This window comes from Nicotiana tomentosiformis, chromosome 6, assembly GCF_000390325.3.
Source record: "Nicotiana tomentosiformis chromosome 6, ASM39032v3, whole genome shotgun sequence".
NCBI lineage: Eukaryota > Viridiplantae > Streptophyta > Magnoliopsida > Solanales > Solanaceae > Nicotiana > Nicotiana tomentosiformis.
This window is the reverse complement of record NC_090817.1, coordinates 146,228,636-146,251,840: the sequence shown is the minus strand read 5'-3', so window position 1 is coordinate 146,251,840 and position 23,205 is coordinate 146,228,636. Positions and strand designations below refer to the sequence as shown.

General features: G+C 38.7%; 1 long non-coding RNA gene across 3 annotated transcripts; it reads left to right on the top strand.

The window, feature by feature from the left end:
• Positions 1-14,489: 14,489 nt before the first annotated feature.
• Positions 14,490-19,076, top strand: LOC104094293 (uncharacterized). 3 transcript variants are annotated; one of them, XR_685848.4, is made up of 5 exons: positions 14,490-14,705; positions 15,219-15,280; positions 16,618-16,726; positions 17,081-17,129; positions 18,755-19,076. It is a non-coding gene; the product is annotated as an uncharacterized lncRNA (long non-coding RNA). The 3 variants fall into 3 exon arrangements; XR_685852.4 differs by having other exon boundaries at positions 14,566-14,705; positions 16,626-16,726; positions 18,755-18,892; XR_685850.4 differs by having other exon boundaries at positions 14,566-14,705; positions 16,614-16,726; positions 18,755-18,892.
• Positions 19,077-23,205: the final 4,129 nt, after the last annotated feature.

Here is a 23,205-nt window from a genome sequence, read left to right as displayed (position 1 = left end):
AGTCATTAATCTCTCCAGTCTCTCAGGCTCACAATCTCATGAAACTAGCCCAAAATAATGATATGATGAATCAATAAATAGCAACAGAGAGTGAGATATGAAATGAATATGACTGAGTATAAATTTTCAATTTAAACAAATAATTCACAGCAATATGACCTCTGTGGGACCCAATAATACTGGCACATAGCCTCAACATGATTTTGAATATGATTCAGCTCAATTTCTTTAACACATACAATTGCATAGAAAATGCCAAGATTATTCGACTACAAAATTCCACGAAAACAATTATGTCACAATTTCTATGGTGCACGCCCACACGCCCGTCACCTAGCATGTGCGTCACCTCTCAACAATTCACATAATACATATATTCAGGGTTCATACCCTCAGCTCCAAGATTAGAAGAGTTACTTACCTCAATCACGCTATCTCAATCCAATAGTATAACGTTTTTCTCGATTATCCAACTCTGAATGGCTCGAATCTAATCACAATTAGTTCGATACAATCAACACAAGCTATCAAAATCAATTCCAAATGATAAACGGTGGATCTTTAATTAAAAATCCCGAAGCCAACCATACTTGAAACTTACGGGGACATTATAGAATTCGATTCTAAGAGAGAAAATTTAGCCAACACACCCGAAATGCACCCCCCTTAATGATACTACAACAATCAACTACACTAAGAAACTTCAATCTATGATATCAACATCCCATGGCACCAACCTTTGTAACAATTCCATAGTTTAGGCCATTTAGACAATTTATCAAACACCTGGCAAGCATAAATTTCTACATCTCTTAACCATAGAATTAGTTCATCCAATTACCACCATTTTCCAACAATCTATCCCACCATTATTCTTTAACAATTTATACTCCAAACATCACATGTGTGACCAACCATTCACACCCAACCAACAAAATTCCATCAAATAATCACTTTTCAATCTCTACAATGGTTATGGATTTAAATTGGGAATTTACGGCTTCCAATCACCATACCATGATTTCTAATACTTGATTCATACTCATATTTCTATAATAAATCTGTACATGTAAGTATAAGGGTGTAGGATTACAATTTTGGAAGAGATCTTACAACCCCTCCCCCCCTTCCCCCCCTCTTGAGTTCTTGAAGAAATTTCTTGAAGATCTAAGGATTTCATGGTGGATTGAGTTAGTTTTATGGTGGAATTGATGGAATGAAACACAAAATTAGTAGGGATTACTCACCTTGAAGATGGTAGGAGTTAGATCTCTTGAGAGAGTGGAGGAAAACCCCAAAGTTCGGCCAAGAGAAATGGGGGAAATGAACCCCCGAATTGACTTAAAAAGACTTCAGGTGGGGGTAGCGTGCTAGTGTCAGCGCCAACTTCTATACTTCACTAGTTTTTCAAACTTGCTGAGAGGGCTGGCATGCCACAATTCACGCGTTGCATGGACTCTAGCACGCTCCCAGTGGTTTTCTTTTTCATTTCTTGCTTCTCTACTCACCCTCACTTGATACCTTGCTATGATATAGATCCGAAACCATCTCGGAACTCACCCGGGGCCCCTCGGGACCACAACCAAAGATACCATCAAGTCCCAAAATGTCATATGAACTTAGTCAAACCCTCAAATCACCCCAAACAATGCTAAAACTACGAATCATACCCCAATTCAAGCCTAATGAACTTTGAAATTTCAAATTTCTACAAACGATGCCGGAACCTATCAAGTTAAGTCCGATTGACCTCAAATTTTGCACACAAGTCATAAATGACATAACGGACCTATTAAAATTTTCAAAATCAGATTTCGACCCCGATATCAAAAAGTCAACCTCCCGGTCAAACTTTCCAAAAATTCGACTTTCACCATTTCAAGCCTAATTCCACTACGGACCTCCAAATAATTTTTCGGACACGCTCCTAAGTCCAAAATCACCATACAGAGCTACTGAAATCATCAGAATTCGAATCCGAAGTCATTTACAAAAGATCAACATCCGATTGACTTTTCCAACTTAAACTTTCCATTTAAGAGACTAAGTATCTCATTTCACTCTGAATTCTCTCCGGACCCGACTAACTAACCCGATAAGTCATACAACAGCTATAAAGTACAAACTACGCAGTAAATGGGAGAACAGGGCTGTAATACTCAAAAAGACCGGTCGGGTCGTTACACTTAAGTTAGGATACTACACTGTTCATAGAATCTAAGAATGGGTTTTGATAAAGTAGATAAATATAATAGCAAAAGGATTTGTGTGTAAGGGAACATTCATCATCTCCAAATTGATTTTCGTTGAGGTCATCACGTAGTTGTGCCAAATAGAGAAGTCTGCCAACCCGCAAGAATAAAATAAGTCTCCATAGCTAATTTACTTCTTTTCTTCCACAACTAATTTTCATAAGCTCTTGGCCTCACAATAATATCAAACTAGTTTTAGGGAAAATAATTCATGAACATCGTAGCTTGCTTTAGGTGCGATTAATAAATCATCGTGACTATGGGTACGGTTCCCGTGGCATAGTCATGATACGTAACTCCAAATTCAAGTGTGCATTTCACGCGACTTGACCCCAATTTCAAATAATTAAAATAAATATGCTGTGAATCACGGGTACGTTTCACGTGGTGTGATTTGCGATATGTACAAAAATAACAAGTGTGCGACACCACGACTTGTTTAAATAAACTCCATAATTGTTTAAAACTCATTAAAAGCGGTACAGAAGCAGTAACGCATAAAAGGTTTTAAACATGTAATGATTCAGATAATTAAGCTAGGTGTAATTGTAAAGCGACCGTGCTAAAACCACGGAATCCGGTAGTGCCTCACACCTTCTCCCGGGTTAACAGAATTTCTTACCCGGTCTTCTATGTTCGCGGACCATAAATAGAGTCAATTTTCTCGATTGGGGATTTTAAAATAAACCGGTGACTTGGGACACCAAAATAATTATCCCAAGTGGCGACTCTGATTAATTAAATAATCTCATTTCGAACAATATCACTTTAATTAGAAAAACTCCCTATCCCTCGGAAAAAAGGAGGTGTGACAATAACGCCATCTGTTTATGGGTCAATGTACATGTATAAATGAATGCAATGAAAAGTAAGTCAATAAGATCTCTCGGAATGTCATAAAATCAATATGCCTTCGGATAAATTTTATCAACTACATATTTTTCTGAGACCCACAAATAGAAGATATAATAATAAGACACATGGGGAATCAAGAATATAGCACCCCTAGTGCTTCTATGAATAGAGGCATTTATGAAAATTTTGCATTTACTCGTTTCATTTGTATCATAGGGATCATGCCAAAAGGAAAGAAGGGACAACCTTAACATACCTGAGCTGATTCTCTTGAAAATCCCTTTTAACACACGTCAATCGAGACAAAACACATAACGGCGATATCGAAGTAGAAAAACATCCGTATGATATTTTTGAGAAAGGTTATACCGTGCTCTCTTAGAATTGCAAGTCATGTTGCTATTACATTATGTAGTTTCGAATGAATTCCTTCGTAGCTTTCATCCATTACTTTGCATATATATGCATCTCCCTTTAATGAATTAGGGAGGTCTCTATCATAGTGGGTTGTGGGCCCCATGTGATGACCCAAAAAGTCATCTTATGTTTTAAAACTCAAATCTGCGCTCTTAAGCCTTAAAAATCTCATTTTTACCCTCCTCAATTTTTGTGCACAGTCCGGGCATGTTTTCGGAAAGCTTTTATGTTGCAAATTGATGAAAATAAGAATTTTTGTCTTAAAAGTTATTTTAGTTGACTTCGGTCAATATTTTTGGTAAATGGGCCCGGATCCATATTTTGACGGTCCCGGTGGGTCCGTATCGAATTATGAGACCTAGGCGTATACCCGAAATCGAATTCGAAGGTCCCTAGCTCGAGTTATGAATATTTGATGAAAATTAATTATTTTTAAGAATTGATTGATGTTGGGCATTGTTAGTACCAGGTCCGTATTTTGGTTCTGGAGCCTGGTACATGTTCATTATGATATTTAAGACTTGTCTGTGAAATTTGGTGAGAAACGGAGTTGATTTGACGTGATTCGGACGTCCAGTTGAGAAGATAGGAATTTTTAAAGTGTTATTGAGAATTGCATTTGATTTGGTACTAAATTCGTAGTTCTAAGCGTTATTTTGGCGATTTGATCATGCGAGCAAGTTCTTATGATGTTTTTAGATTTGTGTGCATATTTGGTTTGGAGCCCCGAGGGCTCGGGTGAGTTTCGGATAGGCCATGGGATGTTTTGGACTTTGGAAAAATCTAATTTTTTTGCAGAGTCTGGTGTTCTGGCATGTCTTTCTTCGCGTTCGTGAAGGTTCTCTCGCGAACGCGAAGAGTAAACTGGTGAGGCTGAAAATCTCTTCTTCGCGAATGCGAAGGCCTGGTCACGAACGTGAAGTGATGGGGGATTTACCCTTCGCGAACGCGACCGGCTCATCACGAACGCGAAGCACTTGGGGACCTGGGGGAGGGTTGGCCGTTCCTTCATCGCGAACGCGAAGGCCAGGGGGTAGCCTACATGTATGCGAACACGGTATCGCGAACACGAAGGCTTGGCAGCCTATACTCTTCGCGAACGCGACAGTGCTCTCACGATGAACACTGTCGCCCAGCACTTAAAAGAATCCAAAAATGGGAATTGGCCATTTATTTCATTTTCTCAAAAACCAAACGGACTAGAGGAGATATTCAAGAGTTGTTTTCTTCCCCAAAGTGTTGGTAAGTGATTCTAAACCATTTTCTTTCAATTACCCATTACATTTTATGAATTATCAACCTAAAATCTAGAGTTTTCATGATAGAATTAGGGGTTTGGATAGAAACTAGGTATTTAAGAAATTTGGGGATTTAAACCTCAATTTGAGGTCGTATTCCAAAACCAATTATATATCCGGGCTCGGGGGTGAATGGGTAAATGGATTTTGGTCCGAACCTCGGGTTTGACCAAGCGGGCCCGGGGTCGATTTTTAACATTTTGGAGGAAAATTTGGGAAATCTAAATTTATGCAATGTAATTAATTCCTTTAGCAATATTTGATATTATTGAGTCGTTTTTGAATAGATACGAGTGGTTTGGAGGTGAATTCTAGAGGAAAAGCTGTGATTGAGTATTAAGTGGCCTTTGGAGCGAGGTAAGTGTTGTGTCTAATCCTGACTTGAGGGAATTAGGAACCTCAGATTATTTGCTATGTAAAATTCATGTGAGCGGCGTATATGAGAGGTGATGAGTACTTATGCGATGCCAATTTACCTGTTTTTCCTGTTTTCTCCCATTTTTCTTATGGTGTCTCTTTCCTATGCCTAATGGTTACGTGTTTAGACTAGTGTTGTTAAATTGATCGTTCTTATCATGTTTACGGATTCTGTGGTGATAATTGAGTATTTATTTAAAAGTTGAGATTGATATTGTGGAGCCAAATGTTGAAGTAAGGCTTGTACTTGTTATTCTATCTCCTTATTGCTATTCATGTATTGCATTATGGTAAGGGAGAGTGTTAATGCACGAAGGGTGATGTCATACCATATTATGAGTGTTAATGCACGAAATGTGATGTCGTGCCATATTGTGAGTGTAAAAGTACGAAGGGTAATGCCGTGCCATATTGTGAGTGTTAATGCACGAAGGGTGATGCCGTGCCATATTGTGAGTGTAAAAGCATGAAGGGTGATGTCGTGCCATGATATGAGAGTTAAAGCATGAAGGGTGATGCCGTGCCATTTTTATTAATTTTATGGTGAGATTAAGAGTAAAAGCACGAAGGGTGATGCCGTGCATTTTTTCTTTACTGCATTCGTGCTCCTGTTAACTCATAGTATATTGGTTGTTCCAGTTCTCATTCTGCTGTAGCCCTTTATTTCATATTTCCCCCAGCATGTTTCCCCCTCCCGATAATTCTTGTCAAGCTCTTCATTACTGTTATTTGTATATATGATGTTAAATTGTACATGTTGATTTGTAGGTGCCTTGCCTTAGCCTCGTCACTACTTCGTCGAGGTTAAGCTCGACACTTACTAGTACATGGTGTCGGTTGTACTGATACTGCACTCTGCACTTTCTGTGTAGATTTTGGTACCGGCTTGGGTTGATAGAGATTTTTGCTGTTGGACCCGCTATCCTGAAACTCAAGGTTGATCTGTTGGCATTCACAAACCTTGAAGTCCCATTCTATCCTTTTGTTTTACTGTTTCTTTCATTCAAACAGTTGTATTTCTTTCAGACTATTACTTGTAGTAAATTCTAGAATGCTCATGAATTGACTCCAGATCCGGGTGGTAGTAATTAATACAGTTTTTTTTATTCCGCACTTATTATATTTCATCTTAGCTAATTATTGTTATTCTGAATGGAAATAAGGATTTGGTTTAATGATTCTCTAACGTTGGCTTGCCTAGCAAGTGAAATGTTCGGCGCCATCACGGTCCCGACAGTGGGAATTTCAGGTCGTGACAAGTTGGTATCAGAGCACTAAGTTGCCTAGGTCTCACGATTCATGAACAAGCTTAGTAGAGTCTGGAGGATCGGTACGGAGACGTCTGTGCTTATCTTCCATAGGCTATAAAGTTTAGGAACAAATTTCACTTTTATTCTCCTCTGTCGTGCGATGTTGTTTTCTCAATACTGATTAAACTCTTCTATCTATTATTCTCTCGCAGATGGCAATAACATGTACCGCTTCCTCAGCTGAGCAGCAGCCAGAGCCTCCAGTGGCAGCTCCTACGAGGGGCAGAGGTCGAGGCCGAGGCCGAGGCCGTGCCAGAGGCCGAGGCAGGGCTCAGCCCATAGCCCGAGCAGTAGCCCCAGCAGTGAAGCCTCAGTTAAAGCTTGACGAGGAGGTTCCAGCCCACACTGTTCCTGTCGGGCCAGCTCAGGTTCCGGAGGGGTTTATTGCCACCCAGCACTTCAGGATGCTTTGGTCCATTTGGTGGGCCTTATGGAGAGTGTGGCCCAGACTGGCGCATTTCCCATGGCACCAGCCGTCTCTCAGGCTGGAGAAGGAGCCCAGACTCCTACTACTCACACTACGGAGTAGATGGCTCCCCAATATCAGACTCCAGCCGCTCATCCAGTCGGAGTAGTTCAGCCGGTTGTTGCGCCACAGACCGATGATGGATCAGCTATGCCTTCTGAGGCTTTATGGAGATTGGACAGGTTTACCAAGCTCTTCCTAGTTCACTTCAGTGGTGCCCCTTCAGAGGATCCCCATGAGTATCTCGACAGCTGTCACGAGGTTCTACGGAACATGGGTATAGTGGAGACCAATAGGGTCGACTTTGCTGCATTTCAGATGACTGGTTCCACCAAGAAATGGTGGAGAGATTATTTGTTGACCAGACCAGTTGGGTCGCCTGCTCTTGCTTGGGACCAATTCTCTCAGCTCTTCATAAAGAAGTTTCATCTTATCACATTGAGAGATGAGCGTCGCCATCAGTTTGAGCATCTTCAGCAGGGCAGTATAATTGTTACTCAGTATGAGACCCGTTTTGTGGACTTGGCCGGTCATGCTATTCTTTTGCTTCCCACCGAGAGAGAGAGAGAGAGGGTGAAGAGGTTTATTGATGGACTTGCTCAGCCAATCAGATTGCAAATGGCTAAGGAAACTAAGAGTGAAATTTCTTTTCAGGCGGCTGCTAATGTCGCCAGACGAGTCGAGATGGTTCTTGCTCAGGGAGGTCAGGGGTTTGACAAGAGACCTCATTATTCCGGTGAGTTCAGCGGTGCCTCATCTAGAGGCAGGGGTACTTATGGCAGAGGCCATCCTCCAAGGCCATTTTATTCAACACTCTAGGCACCCCGCGGTGCCTCAGGTGGTCGTGGTCCTCAAATGCCTTATTCCAACCAGCTAGCTTACAGTGCACCACCAGCTCCTATTAGTGCACCTCCACTCTAGAGTTATCAGGGTGGTTACTCAGGTCGACAGGGTCAGTTTTAGGGTCAGCAGTCACAGCAGCCGAGGTTATGTTATACTTGTGGTGATCTGAAGCACATTGCTAGATTTTGCCCTCAGGCAACGGGCAGCTCATAGCATCAGAGTTCTCGTGTCATGGTTCCAGCACCAGTTGCTGCACCACCTGCTCAGCCAGCCAGAGACAGGGCCAGAGGTAGAGGCCAGACTGTTAGAGATGGAGGTCAGGCCATTAGAGGTAGAGACCAGCCAGCTAGAAGTTGTCCTAGGGACATAGTTTAGGGTGGTGGGGTCCAGCCCCGGTGTTATGCTTTCCCAGCCAGGCCTGAGGCTGAGTCATCTGATGCTGTCATCATAGGTACTGTTTCAATTTGCAGTAGAGATGCTTCAGTTCTATTTGATCCGGGATCGACTTACTCCTATGTGTCATCCTATTTTGCTCCATATTTGGTTGTGTCCCGTGATTCTTTGAGTGCTCCTGTGTATGTGTCCACGCCAGTGGGGGATGCTATTATTGTAGATCGTATTTATCGTTTGTGTGTGGTCACTATTGGGAGTCTTAAGACTCGTGTAGACCTTTTACTTCTCGATATGGTTGATTTATCATGCTATATTAGATTGTCACGCAAAGACGGTGATCTTATCCTTGCAGGGGTCACCTCGATTAGAGTGGAAATGGACTCTTGGCCATTCTGCCAGTAGGGTTATCTCTTATGTGAAGGCTTGACATATGGTCGAGAAGGGGTGTCTAGCTTATTTGGCTTATGTCCGCGATTCTTGTGCGGAGGTTCCTTCCATGGATTCAGTGACGGTTGTTCGTGAGTTCCCAGAGGTGTTTCCTGCAGACCTGCTGGGGATGCCACCCGACAGGGATATTGATTTCTACATTGATTTGGCTTCGGGCACTCAGCCTATTTCCATTCCGCCATACTGCATGGCCCCGCCAGAGTTGAAAGAATTGAAGGAACAGTTGCAAGATTTGCTTGATAAGGTCTTCATTAGACCTAGTGTCTCTCCCTGGGGTGCACCTGTGTTGTTTGTGAAGAAGAAAAATGGATCGATGAGGATGCGTATAGATTATCAGCAGTTGAACAAAGTCACCATCAAGAACAAGTACCCATTGCCGAGGATTGATGATTTATTTGATCAGCTCCAGGGTGCCCAGGTTTTTTCGAAGATTGATTTGAGATCTGGCTATCATCAGTTGAGGATTAGGGCATCTGATGTCCTTAAGACAGCTTTTCGGACTCAGTATAGGCATTATGAGTTTCTAGTGATGTCATTTGGGTTGACCAATGCCCAGCAACATTCATGGATTTGATGAACCGAGTGTTCAAGCCCTACTTGGATTCTTTTGTGATTGTATTTATTGATGATATCTTGATCTACTCCCACAGTCGAGAGGAGAATGAGCAGCACCTTCGGATCGTTCTTCAAACTTTGAGAGACAGCCAATTATATGCTAAGTTCTCAAAATACGAGTTTTGGTTGAGTTCAGTTGCTTTCTTGTGTCACGTTGTATTAGCAGAGGATATTCAGGTGGATCCTAAGAAGATTGAGGCAGTTCAGAACTGGCCTAGACCAACATCAGCTACAGAGATCCATAGTTTCTTGGGATTGGCGGGTTATTACCGTCAATTCGTGGAGGGGTTTTCATCCATAGCAGTCCCATTGACCAGGTTGACCCAGAAGGGTGCCCCGTTCAGGTGTTCAGACGAGTTTAAGGCCAGCTTTCAGAAGCTCAAGACAGCTTTGACTACAACGCCAGTATTGGTGTTACCCACAGGTTCAGGATCGTATATGGTATATGGTGATGCATCCCGAGTTGGACTTAGTGCGGTATTGATGCAGGGTGGCAAGGTTATTGCATATGCTTCGCGGCAGCTGAAGGTTCACGAGAAGAATTACCCTGTTCATGATCTAGAGCTGGCAGCCATTGTTCACGCACTGAAGATTTGGAGGCACTATCTTTACGGTGTGCCATGTGAGGTATTTACGGATCATCGGAGCTTGCAGTATTTGTTCAAGCAGAAGGAACTCAATTTGAGGCAGGGGAGGTGGTTAGAGCTATTGAAAGACTATGATATCACCATATTGTATCATCCCGGTAAGGCCAATATGGTGACCGATGCTTTGAGTAGAAAGTCAGCTAGTATGGGTAGCCTTGTTTATATTCCAGTTGGTGAGAGACCGCTTGCATTGGATGTTCAGGCCCTGGCCAACCAATTCGTGAGTTTGGATGTTTCTGAGCCCATCCGTGTTCTAGCTTGTACAGTTCCTCGGTCTTCCTTGTTTGAGCGCATCAGAGATCGGTAGGATGACGATCCTTATTTACTTATCCTTAGAGACACGGTGTGGCACGGTGGTGCCAAGCAGGTTATTGTTGGAGATGACGGAATTTTGAGGATGCAGGGTCGTATTTGTGTGCCTAATGTGGATGGATTTCGTGAGTTGATTCTTGAGGAGGCCCACAGTTTCCGATATTCTATTCATCTAGGCGCTGTCAAGATGTATCAGGACTTGTGGCAGCATTATTGGTGGAGGAGGATGAATAAAAACATAGTTGCATATGTAGCTCGATGTCTAAATTGCCAGCAGGTAAAGTGTGAGCATCAGAGACCTGGTGGTTTGCTTCAGAAGATAGAGATTCCTGAGTGGAAGTGGGAGTGTATCACTATAGATTTTGTTATTGAACTCCCACGGACTCAGAGGAAGTTTGATGGAGTTTGGGTCATTATGGACAGGCTGACCAAGTCAACGCACTTTATTCCTGTAGCAGTTACCTATTCTTCAGAGCGGTTGGCAGAGATTTACATTCGTGAGATCGTCCGTCTTCACGGTGTGCCCGTGTCTATCATTTTTGATCGAGGTACACAGTTCACCTCATACTTCTGGTTCATTTCTTGCCCCTTGCAGAGTTCGCCTACAACAACAACTACCAGTCGAGGATTCAGATGGCTCCCTATGTGGCATTATATGGTAGGCGGTACCGGTCGCCAGTTAGGTGGTTCGAGCTGGGGGAGGCTCGGTTGTTGGGCACAGACTTACTACAGGATGCCTTGGATAAGGTTAAGATTATTCAGGATCGACTTTGCACAGCTCAGTCCAGGCAGAAGAGTTATGCCGACCGTAGAGTTCGTGATGTTGCATTCATAGTCGGGGAGAGAGTGTTGCGTCGGGTATCACCCATGAAGGGTGTAATGAGGTTTGGAAAGAAGGGCAAGTTGAGCCCTAGGTATATCGGACCTTTTGAGATTCTGGAGAGAGTGGGAGAGGTAGCTTACAGGCTTGCGTTGCCACCTAGTTTAGCAGATGTTCATCTGGTATTCCATGTGTCCATGCTTCGAAAGTATCACGGTGATCCATCCCATGTGTTTAGATTTCAGCTATGTCCAGTTGGACAAGGATTTGACTTACGAGTAGGAGTCGGTGGCTATTCTAGCCCAGCAAGTTCGCCAGTTGAAATCAAAGAGTTACCCTTCAGTTCGAGTGCAGTGGAGAGGTCAGCCTGTTGAGGCAGCCACTTGGGAGTCCGAGTCTGATATGCGGAGTAGATATCCCCACCTTTTCACTAGCTCAGGTACTTTTCTATGTCCGTTCGAGGACTAACGGTTGTTTTAGAGGTGGAGAATGTGATGACTCAAAAGGTCATCTTATGTTTTAGAACTCGAATCCGCGCTCTTAATCCTTAAAAATCTCATTTTTACCCTCCTCGATTTACGTGCCCCGTCCGGGCATGTTTCCGGAAGGCTTTTATGTTGAAAATTCATGAAAATAAGAATTTTTACCTTAAAAGTTAATTTTAGTTGACTTCGGTCAACATTTTTTGTAAACGGGCACGGATCCATATTTTGACGATCCCAGTGGGTCTGTATCGAATTATGGGACCTGGGCGTATGCCCGGAATCGAATTCGGAGGTCCCTAGCTCGAGTTATGATTTTTTGATGAAAATTAAAAGTTTGAAAATTAATTATTTTTAAGAATTGATTGATGTTGGGCATTGTTAGTACTGGATCCGTATTTTGGTTCTGGAGTCCGGTACAGGTTCATTATGATATTTAAGACTTGTTTGTGAATTTAGTGAGAAACGGAGTTGATTTGACGTGATTCGGACGTCCAGTTGAGAAGATAGGAGTTTTTAAAGTAATCTTGAGAATTTCATTTGATTTGGTACTAAATTCATAGTTCTAGGTGTTATTTTGGCGATTTGATCCACGAACAAGTTCGTATGATATTTTTAGACTTGTGTGCATGTTTGGTTTGGAGCCCCGAGTGCTCGGATGAGTTTCGGATAGGCCACGGGATGTTTTGGATTTTGAAAAAATTTGGTTTTTCTGCAGATTCTGGTGTTTTGGCATGTCCTTCTTCGCGTTCGCGAAAGTTCTCTCGCAAACGCGAAGAGTAAACTGGTGAGGCTGAAAATCTCTTCTCGAACGCGAAGGCCTGGTCACGAACGCGAAGTGATGGGGGATTTACCCTTCGCGAATGTGACCGGCTCATCGCGAACGCGAAGAACTTGGGGACCTGGGGAGGGTTGGTCGTTCCTTCATCGCGAACACGAGCAATGTCTCGCGAACGCGAAGGCCAGGTGGTAGCCTACGCGAACGCGAATACGGTCTCACGAACGCGAAGGCTTGGCAGCCTATACTTTTCGCGAACGCAACAGTGCTCTCGTGAACACGATGAACACTATCGCCCAGCACTTAACAGAATCCAAAAACGGGAATTGGCCATTTATTTTATTTTCTCAAAAACCAAACGGACTAGAGGCAATTTTCAAGAGTTGTTTTCTTCCCCAAAGTATTGGTAAGTGATTCTAAACCATTTTCTTTCAATTACCCATTGCATTTTATGAATTATCAACCTAAAATCTAGAGTTTTCATGGTAGAATTAGGGATTTGGGTAGAAACTAGGGATTTTGAAAATTTGGGGATTTAGACCTCAATTTGAGGTCAGATTCCAAAACCAATTATATATTCGGGCTCGGGGGTAAATGGGTAAATAGATTTTGGTCTGAACCTCGGGTTTTGATCATGCGGGCCTGGGGTCGATTTTTAACTTTTTGGAGAAAAATTTGGAAAATCTAAATGTATGCAATATAATTAATTTCTTTAGCAATATTTGATATTATTGAGTCGTTTTTGAATAGATACGAGTGGTTTGGAGGTGAATCTAGAGGAAAAGTTGTGATTGAGTATTAAGTGGCTTTCGAAGCGAGGTAAGTATTATGTCTAACCCTGACTTGAGGGAATTAGGAACCTCAGATTATTTGCTATGTGAAATTCATGTGAGCGGCGTATATATGAGGTGACGAGTACTTATGCGCCGTCAATTTATATGTTTTCCCTGTTTTCTTCCGTTTTTCTTATATTGTCTCTTTCCTATGCCTAATGGTTACGTGTTTAGACTAGTATTGTTAAATTGATCGTTCTTATCATGTTTACGTATTCTGTGGTGATAATTGAGTATTTATTTAAAAGTTGAGATTGATATTGTGGAGTCAAATGTTGAAGTAAGGCTTGTACTTATTATTCTATCCCCGTGTTGTTATTCATGCATTGCATTATGGTAAGGGAGAGTGTTAATGCACGAAAGGTGATGTCGTGCCATATTGTGAGTGTTAGTGCACGAAGGGTGATGCCGCACGAAGGGTGATGCCGTGCCATGATATGAGAGTTAAAGCACGAATGGTGATGCCGTGCCGTTTTTATTGATTTTATGGTGATATTGGGGGTAAAAGCACGAAGGGTGATGCCGTGCATTTTTCCTTCACTGTATTCGTGCTCCTGTTAACTCATAGTATATTGGTTGTTCCAGTTCTCATTCTGCTATAGCTCTTTATTTCGTATTTCCCCCCAGCATGTTTTCCCCTCCCGATAATTCTTGTCTAGCTCTTCATTACTGTTATTTGTATATACACTGTTAAATTATACATGTTGATTTATAGGTGCCTTGCCTTAGCCTCGTCACTACTTCTTCGAGGTTAGGCTCGACACTTACCAGTACATGGGGTCGGTTGTACTGACACTGCACTCTACACTTTTTGTGCATATTTTGGTACCGGCTCGGGTTGATCGAGATTTTTGCTATTGGACTCGCTATCCGGAGACTCAAGGTAGATCTGTCGGCGTTCACAGACCTTGAAGTCCCCGTCTATCCTTCTGTTTTATTGTTTCTTTCATTCAAACAGTTGTATTTCTTTCAGACTATTACTTGTAGTAAATTGTAGAATGCTCGTGAATTGTGACTCCAGATCCGGGTGGTAATAATTAATACAGTTTTTTTATATTATTCTGCATTTATTATATTTTATCTTAGCTAATTATTGTTATTTACTGAATGAAAATAAGGATTTGGTTTAATGATTTTCTAACGTTGGCTTGCCTAGCAAGTGAAATGTTAGGCGCCATCATGGTCCCGACGGTGAAAATTTCGGGTCGTGACCCCCCACTTGATATGGATTAATGCCAAAATCCCCTAAATATGCCACCTTTAATTTAACTTTATAAAAGTGACCAAGGGTAAATAACCCGTTAAACACAACTTCTATGTGTTGTGTTTAACGACAATTTTCAGCCTTCATGCCCGTTTCTTCGACAATTTCTATGTGTTGCCTCCCAGCTCTCCTTGTTAAACAACGATGAAGGCCAAAAATAACAGATTTTTGTGAAGATCTGAGTCTCCATCTCGAAACACCGCAAAATCTGAGCCCTAACTCCGCCTTAAAGTTCTACAAATTGATGCCAATTTGGGTTTGTTTTCTTGCTTTCTGTCCATTAAATCCCAAATATGTTATTTCCTTCTTTCTCAAGTTTTTGGCTTTAGCTTCTGGGTTAGTTTCAAAAGAATTTTATTTTGATTCCAATTTGTAAGTGGGGTATTCTAAGTTCTGGTTAGTTTTATTCCATTTAGTTTTCATATTCCATTGGTTATTTTCTTACTGGATTTTTCATGCATGTCAATTGTTGTCTCTCATTTGTGTTGTATATTGCTTAGGAATAGATAGGTAGGTGCATCTTTCTGATTTTGGTTGGATAAAATAGTATGTTGTAGGGTAAATGGGTTTTTTGGAGTGCCTATTGAGGGTGAAATGCTATAAAAAATTTAAGCAAAATACAAAATCTAATTAGGAATAAAAAATCAAAACACCTACATCATTGGGTGCCCTCTGTTCTCTTTGGTATATGCTTGCGACACAACCTGCGAAGAGTTATTGTGTTTTTATTTTAAGTTGTTTTAATTTTTTCCTTGTGGTATCGTTGCAGAATTGTTAAAGCAGCAAGGTATTGAAGTCAAGGATGCTGCAAAAGTGCTCCTGGTAAATGAGGTAAGTCCCTCTTTTGCCTAAAGTGGCTTCAAAAGAAGAGGTTTGATCAGTGCCATGATTCCATTTCATCATAACATGGTTGCTGATTTAGCTGGCTATGTTCTTACTAAAAATGTAAGAGTTTATAGGTTTAGTGAATCAATTGTAGTGCAAAGACACTGCCAAAAAGAAGACATTGGTAAATTCTATTGTGGAAATCATTATATAATGCTCTATACATCACATGACATGAAATATGATTAATATCTATGATGATAGATTAAATGATAAGATCCTTCTAAATGTTACCTTAGTATGCCTCTTTTGATTAACATGTAATTGAATTCAGGACAAATTACTATTACAAATTCAAGGATAGACACAACTAATTGTATGAACTGATATTTTCAGAAATTAAAGTTGTAGTTATGCTGTGCAACACAACAAGATTATAGCAAAGCATCAAACTGAATAATTCAGCTAATGCCAAAGTCAGGAATAGAATAGGAAGGGGGGTTGCTGAAACTCCAATTCTGGAGCTCAAGGTCTGCACTTTTATGGTATTTATAACTAGATGCGGCACAAAACTTACAATTTTAAGGTTTTCTCCTTAGGAAGTAGCGCAATACAAATTTCATACAGATACCAACCAAGATAAAGCATCAAAGATATCAAGGATATAGAACATCCTGTAAAATGTAAACTTCACCATACACAGAAACAAAACAAATATTCAATTAAAGCATTGACTGATTTGCTGTGATTCTAAACCTCACAATCAGGGAAAGAAATCGAAAAATATAATACTCACCAAGAAACTCAAATACTTACCTCTTGAAAACAAACACAGAGTACCTCTTTGGGAAAATAGAATAGAATTACTGAAAAAAATTGAAACTACGACTATCAATAAGAACAAACAAATTACAATAAATACATATTAAACAAAAACTCTCATAGAAGATTAAACCTCGACTTGCACTTGTCTTGAAAGGATCTAATCTCCAGTTGGAGTTCATATGTTCATTTAGGAGGTAATGATTTCTGACACTTAGATGAACCATTGAGCAGAAATTATTAGATAATTTTGCGTGTGCGGATGGTGCAGAAACCAATTTGAATCTTGATAATTGAACTGAAAAATATGCAAGTCTAATGTTGTTCAGAGATTGTAATTGATTTAAGTGCTTTTTTCCTGTATATAAATGTCATATATAATTGTTGTATTTTATTTTCATTCGTTGTTATATTTTGTTTAATTTGTTGAAGATAACAACCCATGGGTCTGATCCTTCTACTTTGTTGGTTGATGCCTTCAGAAGAAGCTTTATATAATGCTAATAGTCAATTAAAGCTAGAAATGTAGGTCATGTGCACAACAAAAAAGTTGGTTTTCCAGTAGCAGGCTGCCATTCATGCACAAGATTCTTCAGCCAAAGGAACTGGTACAAGATATTGTTGCTTTTGGTAGGCCATTGATTAAAAGCTTTTAGTTTTTAAAGTAATTATATAGGTACTCATATGTTATGTCTTCGAAGCTGAGGCTGAGAGTGAAGGAACGATTAAGGAGCTATAAGATGGCAGAAACATAATAACAGAAAGAAGAGAAGAAGGATAAAAGCATGAACATTTAAACAAATACGAGGGGGATACACCAAGTGTTTAATGTTAATCTATAAACTTCAACTCTTAGTTTTTAATGTTTCAATTTTTTTTTTGAAGTAAAATATCATGTCTCCATGTATTTTTTGCTGTTTAGTTCTTATTTCCTTGTTATCAACTTTTTCTCATGTGATCATATGTGCTACTGTTATTTTTTAGGTTAAGGGAATCAGAAACAATGACAATTTATATTTCTTATGGAGATGTGGTTAGTTCTCTTTATCCTTTTTTGAGTTATGGTTTGTAAAATATAATGTTCATGCTTCTAGAAACAATCTTGAACCCTTTCACAAATGAAATGCAATGTTCATGTTTCATCTGTTAAAATTACGTTTTTATTGGAGGGAAGAGTGCACAACAATTTAATCTCTCACAAACAGGGTAAGCGACTATAAGTATTATACATATCGTTGTTGATTTGGACGTAATGGAGGAAAATGCAGATAGTGGAGAAGTCCAAAAGAAAATAAAGAACGCAAGTATTTCAATTTGTCAGACATATAAGTCCTTGGTTACTCATATAATAAAGAGTGTATGTACAAAAGCATAATGAAAAGCCATTTTGATGACGACAGCGAAAGATGGTCAGGTGCTTTTACATCTGAAATATAATATGGATGTAAATATGCATTGTCAATCCTATAGGCAGTAGTAGTTTCTTTGGCTTATAGACATTAACTTTCAAGTATGACGAAGGAATTTATCTGTTCTATCTGTTTTAGAATTATATAGCTTATACATCTCCGCTTGGTCTTTCAGGATTTTCCACAATAGTTTTCACGTAGTGGGGTGAGTGAGGAGAGTAGAGTGAGATCATAGGATTTAGGGCCGATGTGTTACATGATTTTCTTTTCTGAGCACAAACCAGTACAATAAATTCTAGCCCCCCTCTCCCTTCCAGAGGAAGAGAACCCGATATACCACTGCTCAATTTTTCTTGAACATTTTGAGATGCAGTATTATGGTATAGCTTTAGGAGTTGACCATCTTTCATGGACATATGGCTATTTATCAAATTTGATAGCTCTCTACTCATATCCTTTCCACTCTACTTTGACTGTTTCGAAGATACTGGTACATTACTGCTAAGTTGTTACTTATCTTTTCAAAGAAAAAGCGATACTGCTACATTTTTGAAGTAACGATCTAGAGTATGTTTGTGTTAATTATTTGCTAGATGCCTTCAAGTTTGAAATTTATTGCTTTGGTCTGTTGGGGAAAATATGATACTTGACAGCTTATATGGTACTTTTGAAATGAAGAAAGAGCTTACGAGCTCCCTAAGCCTTAATAAATGGACATTAGATAAGAAGTAGTTTAATTTCAAATTTGTTAAAAGAACATGAGGAATGATGATGCATCACAAATAGGTGGTATCGAAGTGGAGAATTTTAAGATAATTTATAAGAATATAATTATTGGAAAAGAAAATTTAACTCTACATAAACATGTGCTGAAAACTGAATATAGTTGGTAAACCTTATGTTTTTATATGCCGCACCAGAAATGAAGTATATTAGCCCATCCTATGATGTAAATATAATCCAGTTATCCTTCTAAATCTGTTTGTAAAATATGGGATTGCCAATGTTGATCGTACAGCATCTGATGAAATCTCTATTAGGAAAACCTTCCCTATGCCTTAGAGATAGCGCCAACAACAATTAATAGTTGTGCAATAGGTATTATAAAGAATGTTCATTTTACACCTAAAATCATGTTATGCCAGTGATTTGGGTTTTGATTTGTATTGTCAAGTGCTCATTTCTTTAATTAAGAATAGTCGATGCTCAATTTTTAATTATTAAAATTGATTATTATATGAATTTGGAGAGATTCAAGTGGGAGAATCCAAGAAACCTATCACTTGGCGGGAGATGCATAAAGATTTCCTGGGACATTGCATGCAATAAATCACACAATAGGACTCATGGAACTTGCATCAAGTTTCCCGAGCTAAAGATTGGATTCTGTTTAAGCTACCATGATTGCTAAATCTGAGATTGCTTTTTTCTTTGCTTTAGCTAGGTACTGAAGCAAGTTAGATGCTGAAAACACTTTCTTTTTTCTTTTTTTTTACTGTAGCCAAATTGTATGAGAAATATAGAATATGAGAGATTGTACCAATCTATATATATGTTTGATCTTTGGATGAGTTCTATATTTTCTGATTTGTTTTCTTTGATTTGTTTACCCTTCAAATTGACAACCTTCAACGAAATTTATTTTCTTTGATCTGTTTACCCTCTAACCTTCACGGCACTTACTTATCACATGTTATAAATAGCATAAATACTTATAATCTCAAAAAATAATCTCCTTCCCGAGACTACGTCGATTAACTTATGACGAAATTTTAACGTACGAAACGCGAAATGTAATATATATATATAGAAAATATTTATACTTGTAGTGACAACTTCATGTGTCTCTGCACCTAAAATATCTTGGCAAATAGCTAATGCTTTCGCAATCGCATTGCCTTTCCCAATAGGAGTACACACATCACCCGGTGTGTGTTCTTCATTACCAACAAGTTCATCATCTGCATCCGCAAACATATTGCCTTTTGCAATAGGAGTACCCAAATCACAACTCGGTACATGTTCTTCGGTATCGAAAACTTCATCATCTGCACCTTTCTTGCTTCCTACATTCTCGATTGATAATTGTTCGTCATATCCAGCAACTTTGCTCAGTCTATCAACACTAGAACATTCCGCTTCAACTTGCCGTTCAACACATTGAACTTGCTCGAATACTTGAACTCCGCCTTCAACAGTTGCTTGCTCACCTCTTACATTTTCATCTGCGACTTTATGCAGTCCATCATGACCAGCATTAATATCAGATTGAGCTTCGAAGGAGTCGTTTATCCTATCATATTGTTGATAGTTCATGAATTCAAAATCTACATCGCCATCATCTCTTCCTTTTGGCTTGTCGACAATCTCAAACAACTTTTCAAACTTCTTATCAAATATTCCTATAAAAAATTACTAACAATGATTATTCTGAATAAAAGAATAACATGAGCAGGAAAAAAGATTTCTCTGTAAATAAGCCTACCTTTACTTTTTTTCACAACCTCGTCCGCAATAACATATTGCTCATCCCGTCGAAACTCTTGAAGAACTTCTTTTGCGATCATGTGACTTTCTTCTATTGCATGTTTTTTAACCTCCCCCGTTACCCTATAGTATAGAAATAGAAACAACACAATAATTTCAGAAAATAGAAACACAGAACAAAACTGCAGCTCTAAGAATACTGAAGTTTCGCAAATACAGAACAAAAACTTCAGCCAAAACATGTTGTAGTTTTACAAATACAGAACAAAATTTCAGCTCCTAGAATGATGAAATTCAGCACAAACAGAACAAAAACCTCAAACAAAACATGCTATAGTTTTATAAACACAAAACAAAAATTTCAGCTCAAAAAACAATGCTGAAGTTCAGTAAAATACAAAACGAAAACATTACATAAAACATCCTATAATTAAGCAAAAAAATAGTATGAAAAACTTCAGATTAAATACACAAAAAAAAAACTTACATGATATATTGTGTTAACTAATTTATTATCAAACACCGTTGTAGAACATTTAGAACAACTCTGGGTATGAGGTGATTCTCCAATTACAGGAGTTCGATTGGTTTTTTTTGATCGACTCCGACTACGTGGTGATTCACCAGTTGAAGGAACCAGATTCATTAACTTCAAACGGCTGCGACTGCATGGTAATTGTCCAATTAAAGGCATTGAATTCAATTCCTCTTCGGTAGAAATTATCTCCAATACCCTAAATGTCCGATATTTCTGTTTAATACAAAAAAGTATATTAGAAAAAATAAAATAAAATTGATATGTCAATATATTAACAAAACTACAGAAAAAATAAAAAATAAATAACATTAACTTACACCATGATTACTGAAGTAATCCGCATGAAGTTCTTTAAATTTAGGCTCTCCCCAAGATGGATAACGTAACATCCTGGGAACCTGAGGGAAATCAAAGTAGTCGTCATCTTTTAAATACTTGTCCCCAATATCTTGGAAGCACTCATAGAACCAAACACATAATGGATATGAAAATTCGCTTACATTATATTGAGTTGTATTATTTTTGTCTTTGTTGTCCAAAGCATGTTTCATTGAGGTAATAAACTTCTCATAAGACGCATTACCCCAAGGATAATTAAGACAAGCCTCATTGTCTTCAACAATAGCTGCATACTCCTCCAACACAGTTAATTCATACTTTCTTCCGAACAAAATAGACTCCACAGTAAGAATTTTCATAAGCTTCACAGCATCTTCATCACTCTCACATACGTGTTTGAAATTCACATCTTCCTTTTTAATTTGATTTCGTATCATATACTCTTGAATGTCCTTCAAGGTTACACCCTTAGACTTCCCAAAATAGCGCTTAAGAATCTTACTCTCTAGTTTAATTGGTTTTTCAACATTATATGATGTGATCCTCAAACCGCACATAATGTGAAAGTCTTCAAGGCTGAACGACACATCACGACCAAAAATCTTGAAACTAATGGATCTCGATCATTGGTGAATACGCGAGAAAGAATCAAACAATGAACCAACTTCATGCTGCAACGAAAATTCTCCATAGCCATGATATACCGAAATGTACCATTATTCAGCTTCTCCTGTTGTGCAGGAGTCAAAAAAGATGCAATTAAACCCTTCAAATCGTGGTTCCCCTTCCAGTAAGAAGAACAGTTAAACCAATCTTCGAACTCATAATATCTCTCCCCTGGTTTTGTATGTAGAGCAAAAGGGACTGAAGGAGCATTACGTATTTTAGGTGCTTTGGATTTCCTAGATGCCATATGTTCAAAAACTTATAGGTGGAAAAAATAACTTCAGAACATTATCAAAATAATCATTAAAAACTTCAGCACAATTTGGTTTAAATTATATTTTAAAGCCTTCTAACTTCAGAGAAATACAATACAAAACTTCAGCTCTAAGAATACTGAAGTTCAGCAAATACAGAACAAAATTTCAGCTCTAAGAATACTGAAGTTCAGCAATTACAGAACAAAAACTTCAGCCAAAATATGTTGTAGCTTTACAAATACAGAACACAATTTCAACTCCAATAATGCTGAAGTTCATCAAAAATAAAATAAAAACTGCAGACAAAACATACTTTAGTTTTACAAATCACAAAACAAAACTTTAGCTCCTAGAATTAAGTTATCCTTGAAGTATTATAAACTTCACACTTTAATAGAATCATCTATTTGAGTCTCAAACTTTTTAAAAATTTCAACATCTCCAGCAATTACTGAAGAATATATAGAATTTTCATCACAAACACAGTTTCAAAAAGCCTAAAAGCACTAATCGTAAAAGTAAAACCTACAAAACTAATGCACTAATCAAAGCAAAACCTAGGAAACTATTTTAGCACAAATAAAAAAAGAAAAACGATTCAACTAAGATTACTATTAACAAAAAATAAGAAATTAAATCATAGAACTAATCCTAAATTAAAACCTCTTACAAAGTTAATGCAATGCACAAAAACAACCATTAAAATCGTACATGTGATTATACTTAATTTTGTTGGAGAATAAACAGTTGCTAATCAAGCAAAATGCAATGGCGAAAACCATTTGATTTCAGAAAATAATCAAAAACCGCGAAGAAGGATAGAGAGACAGAGATAAGAGACAATATGTCGTATACTTGGAGAGAAAGTAGTCTTTTATTAAAGAAGGGCAAACTCGTCTTTTTAAAACGCTTTTAACAAAAAACAGGTACGGATGCAAATGAAAAAATAAAACGGGTACAAGTTAAAAATGAGCGACTAAATAGGGTGCCCCATGCAATTTTTACAAGTTTTTATTTGTGCAAAATACAAAATTGGTCAATCGGCCCAAATTAATTGCATTCGGTAGACAAAATGTATATAAAATATGTATAGTTTTGTATATAATTAATATATATACATAAGATATACATTTTTAGGAGCGGCTAAAAATATATTTTTCTCTTTTTTTTGGGAAAGAGCATAAATACCCCTCAAACTTATGTCGAACTTCGGTTACATACCCAAGCTTTCCTATACACCTCTTGGACTTTTTTGAAATCAAATAATTACACCCGTAGGTGATGATGCCGTATATCACCGTTTTTCTACAAATTTGGTTATCACATGTCTCATTGGTAATGCGTTCACGTCAAAATAGTTAAGGGGTAATAGGATCCCGCAAAAGTTGGGCGTGCAACTAAAAATCCGTCTCA